Source organism: Morone saxatilis, unplaced genomic scaffold (assembly GCF_004916995.1).
Source record: "Morone saxatilis isolate NCDOM2014 unplaced genomic scaffold, NCSU_SB_2.0 Contig17, whole genome shotgun sequence".
In the NCBI taxonomy this organism is placed as follows: Eukaryota; Metazoa; Chordata; class Actinopteri; family Moronidae; genus Morone; species Morone saxatilis.
This window is the reverse complement of record NW_023339729.1, coordinates 12,166,911-12,174,671: the sequence shown is the minus strand read 5'-3', so window position 1 is coordinate 12,174,671 and position 7,761 is coordinate 12,166,911.

Sequence of the window (7,761 nt, the reverse complement as noted above, 5' to 3'; positions counted from 1 at the left end):
TATGCAGAAAATGTTTTCTTTTAAAATAAGGTTTTTAATTATTGTTTCGTTTATGTGTTTGTTCACTGTTTTAGTCATTGGCAGCAACCCTTTAAAGCACAGGAATGACAACAATGTATAGTCAAAAACAAGCAAAATAAAAAAAAATGTGGTCAAGCTCTCCATGCTTTACCACCTCTATTATCATTCTGTGGTACAGATTTAATTCCTCGTGACCTGTAGTTGATAAAAACAATAAAGTGTCACTGATAGGGTCAGACTCACAGTAATAAGAGCAAGCCTAGATGATAAGATAAGCAGAGACCCAACTGATAAAGATACAGTGAGGAAAGAAAATACAACTTTCTCTTTTACTTTTAATGACATCAGAAGCATTTTACTCCCTCACAAATAGTTTTTTCCTTTATTAGTGATCAGATGAGATTGAGGGTGGTGAATTTCATCACCTTGTTTAGTATCAGTAAAGATATTGATGCAACCGTCACCAGCCCCATAAAGAAGATTAGAACATTTTGTGCTGTGTATAACAGTTAAAACCTTACTAAAAGCCCAACATTGCTTCAGTCATATAATCTCTCCACAGTCACAGACACACAGCATGTGGCACCCTGCAGCTTCATCTAATCATACAGCGACCGCATTTTAAGAGACCAGAGGAGGCAAGAGGAGAGAGGGGAGTGAGGGAGGTACAAACACAGATGTTACCAACGCTGAATGTCCACTTAGAGCAAATCACAGAGCCAGTCAGGCTGATAGAGATGAAGCCCAATCACTGGCATGCTGTTGATTGATTGAGGGCGAGTAGGGACAGGTGAGTGAGATTGTGAGTTTGTGTGTCTGTGTGTGTGTGTGTGTGTGTGTGTGTGTGTGCTGATGCAGAGTGTGTGAAGTATTCAGGATTGTGTAACACTGCACGTGTATTTTTGTGTCTAGAAACATTTGGATACACACTGATCTGTACAGGTGAAAATAGTTCTGCTACTTTTTTCTTTCTGACACACAAACACACTGTATTTGATGTTCCTCCTCTCAAGCAGAGAAAAGCTTTTTAACTACAAGGAAGCCCAGTGAGGGGAAGTTACAAGTCACAACTGAAGTGTAAAAAAACACTTGAGAGACCAGTTTTGTCCTCCATCTATCCTTGACACTTTTCGCCTTCTCTGCTCCTTTTTGTCCATTTAATATCTCTTGGACCTTTGAGGTTGAAGTATACTGTAGATGCTCTAACTACATCTACAGTATACTTTCTACAGCTTCAAGGGTATAAAAAAACTACTGTAAACTAAGACATTCACTAGAACTGGGTCACAGCTCTACCTTTGCATTATCTTTGTCTTACAGAAAATAGAGTGGATGTGAGTTTTTTTTTATTGCTTCCTTTCCACATTCACCACTTTGTCCTCTGAACTTCTGTACTACTATTCAATTCCTAGCAATCTTCTTTTCTGAGAGTGGAACCTTGTGCCAGCTTAGGTTTCCGTGTTTGTGAGTCAAAGTGTGTTCCCGCTGTTTAGTAGGTGTGCACATGTATGTGTGCTTGTCATGAAAATCTGCACACATGCACCTATATACAGTATGCTGATGCAGGTGCATAGACGTGTGCATTGTAAGATGAGTGTATTTCATATGATGTGCAGAAGCGCCACAGTTTAAACACAGCCGACAGAACACATGCTGACTCAGTGCTGGAAGGGCACTTTGCAGAGTGTCTTAGCAGGATGCTTTGATGTTGAATTGAGGTGGCCCAGTGTCAACACGAGGAAATTGTGAAAGGAAAAAAACTTTTATTTTTCCTCTGCTCTGTAAACACAACTTATTTCAGGGCTGTGACTGGGGATAAAGTACTGCACATCATCACAGAAATAAAATATTAGAGATTGTTGCTACTTAATATACACAGCAGGATAGTAGACTACTATTAATTTAGCTATTTACAAATATATATTGTAGCACTGTTCTCAGCATGGGAAAATAACAACTCAACCAGAATTAAAAGATTTTTCAACTTGTCATGTGCAGGCACCTTAATGGTACCTTATGGTTTTTGACCACAAGTTGTGCTATGGAGCGATCTATTTACAAGTAGGTTCCCGTCTTGTTTGTATGCATGTGAGCGAAGAGATACACAGTCCTGCCAATGGGTTCATGTTATTAACATGCAAAAAGACAGATCAATACACCAACAACAGCAGTGAAAAAGACTACTAGCTAGTAAACATGAATGTAAACCTTGTTGAATTCATGAAGAAACATTCATTCAATATGTTTCTTAGACTTCAAAGGTAGCTTACACACACACATTTGAAAGTATGGCCCCAATAGTGCTTAGAAAAATTCTGGCCTATGGACAAATGTAGTTGTAGATCCCTGGTTTACAAGCAAACTCTACAGAGCACCTTAATAAAAGTAAATGAAGGAGCAGAATGTTTGCTAACTAAAGTACTTTTCAGTGAGTTATTTTCACCTCTCCTTGATTTCAGTTTTGTACAGTTGTTCTCCCTCTTGCATCTCTCTGTTTTCTGCAAGCAGTTGTCAAATGGTACCGCAGAGTCTTTTTGCCCTATATTATAATTGTATTATCATCCCTCCACAAAATAAATCACTTCAGGATGAAGACAGGTGCACAGCTGTGGTCCTTGGAGGGACACTTCACTTCTCTGGCTTTTAGCTAGTCTCTTCTTCCTTTTTTCTTTTCTCCTCACCAGATTAATCTCTCCGTGCAGCTCTGCTGAAAAGCATCCCAGTTTGGGTGACGCACAGCCGGAGTGCTTTAAATGACTACGATCCCACAGCATAAACTGTGGAGCAGCCATACCACGAACAATAGGGGTCTTAGAAGGATTCATTTAGAAAAGGGTTGGTGAAAAGACAGCTAGTCAGACAGATGGGCAGAAAGAGGAGATGGACAGAGAGAAAGAGAAAGAAAGAGACTTGTCCTCTGAACACCACAGGATGGCGACACACAAGCCCCCACACCTCTGAACTCACTGACACTTTCAGCTCACTACTTTAGGATGCAGCCGTCAGTATATGCCCTGTCATTTGTAAAAATCTTGATATTGATAGCTAGCTTGTCTTGTTAAAAATATTGTCGAATTATATTTACCGTTTGTCAACTGTACGCAGTGTTATTGACTTTGAATCTTGTCATCATAACGTTAGCTCTCTGTCTCGTAGCTGAGCCAAAGTGCTCTATGAGCGGAGGGAACTAGAAACATCACCCAAGTCCTATCTATGGTTTGTCCTATTTACTGGAGTAATGAACAATGTTTCCATTGCATTAGAACCTTATGGGATGGTAATGATTCTTCCAGGTATTAGGAACGACCTCAGGTGTTACCAGGAAAACTGAGTTAAGGCTTGTAAAACACTTTTAAAAAGACTTTGATTGCAAACTGCATGAAAATATAAAATATTGATTGAATTTTTTTCTTTGGCAAGTGACCATGGTATAAGTAGGATAATGCCCTTCGAGGTGCCCATAATAAGGAATTAATGCGGAGGCAACCATCTTTTGCTGCGTGCATAACAAGCAATCCATCTAACCTGAAACCGGTTAAACAGGTTCTCTTGAAACATTAAGTAACTGTAAGTTTGTACCAGTGCACATCTCACAATGAGTGGACCAGTTCTGACATGTTTGCGTCAGTACGAGTCCCAATACAGTGTCCTAATGTAGCCTAATGCACATCTACTGTTTCACATTGTAGCACTCAATGCCGCTTTGATTAATCCATTATTTGCCTTCATTGAGATAACTACTGGTTCGTTATTGTGCTTATGCAATAGCCATTTATAAACAAAAGAAAAACTGAAAACCACTAATTTAAATGCCCATTTTGCTGTTGACCAGTTATATGTTGACAATATTAAAGAGGCCATCCAAACACAAACAGATCATTTCCTCTGTTAGGGTATATTCCTGAAGGGACTGTAAACAATTACACAGTTGTGCTTATTAAAGGAGCACTCCACCGATTTAACATTGCACTCATAACATTGTTAGACTTATGATAAACAGTTTAAAAATAGAACAAAATCAATGCAGCAGAACCAGAGATACTGTATGTTTTATTGCATGCATTCTTCTTCCTGTCCAAACTGACTCCTACATTACCCACAATGCAACTCGACTGCAGACAGTCCTGCCAGAGTTTCATTGTGTTATGCTACTAGTAGTGGCTAATGTAGTCTTGTGCTATAACCTCAAGCAGAGATGTGGAGAGGAACTCCACACCGCTCCAACTGACCTTCACTGTAAAACTGCCAGGGAGGTTGCATGTTGGCTGCATTTATTGGCCACAAGAGCTAATAGACAGCATTATTGCTGGTCCTGACTTAAATAAGCCACATGTATTGAAGAGATTTCTAGCCAATGTCCATATTAACATTTAATATTTAACTAATAGTATTTAACTAATTTAATGTGTCAATGATATGCATTGATCAGACATAATATTTCTTGCAGTGTTCCCAGAGGCACATTCAAGATATGTTATGTAAACCATGTTATATTTTCATCGTTCCTGAGGTAGGAGCAGGTAGGAAAGCCTCACACTGGCCTTGTGGCTTCACAAGTTGTGTCAGAGTGATTTGTCACAGTAAGATACATCAATGTGATATTAAATGGACTGAACTTTACCGTGAAAACACATTTCCTCTATCCAAACCCTCCCATATTCATCCTAGGACATATTTTTCATAATTTTGCAATTGGGGACAGGCTCAAACAGTGAGTGTAATTAATCTTTAAGTAAACAAGGTAAATCTGCTGAATCTGTAATTGGATACTTGTCACTGGTGTATCCCTATTTAATAATTCAGGCTGATCAGAGAGATGTATTTTACCCCCCAAAAAACCTTGCTAAATGCCACATTAAACATACTTACGATACATAAATTCACTACGGGCGGCTGTTCAAGTTTAAAAATCGTGTTTTACTGAAGGAGTTTCCATTTTTTCGTTCATTGGGGATATATTTTCGTCACGACCTCTGACACTATACAGGTTGGTCCAAATGCATGACTCTGGCACAGACGAAGTTGAAGAAAAAAAGATATTTATTTTTTCAACAAAAGGCGCTCTCTAGGAGGAATTCACAAATGCAAACAAAAGTCGCTCTCAAGGAGAATTTCAAAAAATGCAAACAAAAGTCACTCTCAAAGAGGATTTTAAAAAATGCTAACAAAAGTCTAACTTAAATTGGTACATGGAAAAACCTGGACTCTGAATTACAACACTTGACAATACTCACTGACTTACAGAACAAGACGAACTGACAAAGACAAAAGGGAGACAATGACTATTTATACCATGTGAGAGTGGAAACAGGTGAAAGCAATCAGGGGTGGGGCAGACAATTACAAAGGCGGGAAAACACACAAAGGGAGGAAGTCAGGGTGAGGGAAAAGGTGCGTACAAAATAAAACAGGAAGGACTAACATGAAAACATTTAACATGAACATGACTAAACTTGACGAGACACAACAATTTTCCACCCTCATGATGCTACTTCCTGTCTCTTGTACAGTAATTATGATCAGCATCTACTGGTGTTCATGCCACAGCTGGTTTATTTTTCTTCTGACAGTTTACAGAGGCTGTATTGTGAAAACCATTGTGTGTGAGCTATTGTTGTTAGTTCCCATGCAGCTGTTACTGATTGTTAGATCTTGTTCCAATACATAAGCATCTTAAAGAGAGGGACAAACACACCACTCACACAGACACACACACAAATTAATTATGTGAATTTATAAACACCTTATGGAGACACAAACAACACCCCCCTCCATCTCAGTCACAGGAATGTTATTAATAAGCATAGGTGTTTGTGTTTCTGTGGGGGACGGCAGTGCAATTTTGCATGGCATACCAATGGTGCTACAACAGCGTCTAAATTCTGTCACTCAGATGCTGTTATGACCTCAGTCACCGTGCCCCTGATGGAAATCTGCCTCTAATTAGAACAGCCACACATTGGCACAGAAGGCACGGTCGCAGGGGAGGGAAAAGGTGTGTGAGTATGTGCGGTAAATTAAGTTCCTCTGGCAGTTGGAGGCAAAGAAAGGTAAATGAGGCAAATGAGTTGAATGATAGGAGGGCGTTTTTTTTTATTTAGTTAGTTTGGAAATCAACAACAAATATGAAGTGCACGTATGATCTTCACCTACGGAAACGTTCATATTGATGTGTCGTATTATCAGTTCAACTGTATGTTAAAGAGCACAATGATCCAAATCATCAGAAGTTTTACAGTTTTACAGATTGTTTTATTTTTCTTTATTTTTCTCTTTAGCAGATTGTTTCCCCCTCTACTGGCTCAGATCCTCCTCCTTTCATGTAACTCTGTAATAGACGTAGAAGTTATAAGCCCTACTCCATACTCTTTGTTCCCTGTCCTCTATACAAATATCCCTAAAGGATAGGGATAGGTAAACCTTTAAAGCCTTTGTTTGTCTACAATTATCTCGGTGTTAAGTTCTAGCTGCTGCCGTGCTTCTTTTGTACTTCCCAGAGGTTACTTGTCAATCAGACCAGCACATTGTTTTCTTCTTCTGTTGAGTTGTGGTGGCTATTGATGTTCATACTAACTGGCTAACCTGAACTATCCTGTTTCTACAGTAGCCCAGAACAAAACACTGGTTCTAGATAGGGCCAATCACATTTTTTTCCCCTGAGCAACTACACAACTAGATCCACACTGGTCCTTTAATTCTTAAATGCATACCTATGTTCTTCAGTGACCTGGGACTACATTACACCCTGTCTAAATCATTAATTTCATTCAATTAAGGACTCAACTCCCCTATATTCTTCACACTATTTATCTTTAACAGTGTTATGGTCTCGAAATGTCAAAAATGATTTTAAAAAGCATTGTTTTCTCTTAAAAGTTTATAGGGTTGCTAGAAACCTAAGGTGTGTAAGACTGTTACATTTCTTATTCACGGTGTGCTGGAATCAAGTGATTGCAGGTAATGTTGCTGTTCCTTTTTGGCATCATGATGGCGCTGTTGCCGCACTGTCACAATGAATAAATACAAACACAATAATGCAAAAAGTGTGCTTATATTAGCTACAGTAACGTAATGGTGCAGCACCTGAGTCTCAGGTTTAGTAAAGAGCAACATTTTATTTGACATTAGAGCAGAAAGGCAATACTGAAGCAAGAGAATGACGAAGCCATGAATAAGATAACGGTCAAGATACCGTCCAAGTAGCTTTAACCTCGTATAGTTACTGGAACTTCCACAAAAACACAGCATAACACAAGCATCTTGAAACTGCCTGTCTTTGGAGAAAAGTCCAAAACAGGAGAAACTATCACTGTAAGTTAGCAGACAAGGCATATTACACTATAAGCATATTGCACTGTGGGACGGAACTGGAGGACTTTGGCCCAAACATGGCATTATACAACATTAAAACAACATAAATGCAGACACATTAACACTGTAAAGATGCACACAGTGGTTTTGGAAGCTGAAGTAGAAAGACTGGCTTGAAGTCAGAGGAGATTGTCAGAGCACGTCTAATGGGGGCAGCAGACAGAGAGAGAGAAAGAGAGTTGGCTCAGCATACAATATATTAAGCATATCAAATTCTCCATCTCTACCTTTCTGTCTCTCTTGGGATTCATTCAGAGTGAGAGTGATGCGCCTACAGGGAGATGAAAGCAGAGGAAGTGCTTTGTAAATGAATAACCTCTACACCCCTCACTTCAGCCATTATTCATTAGACAGTGTGTGTGTGTGTGT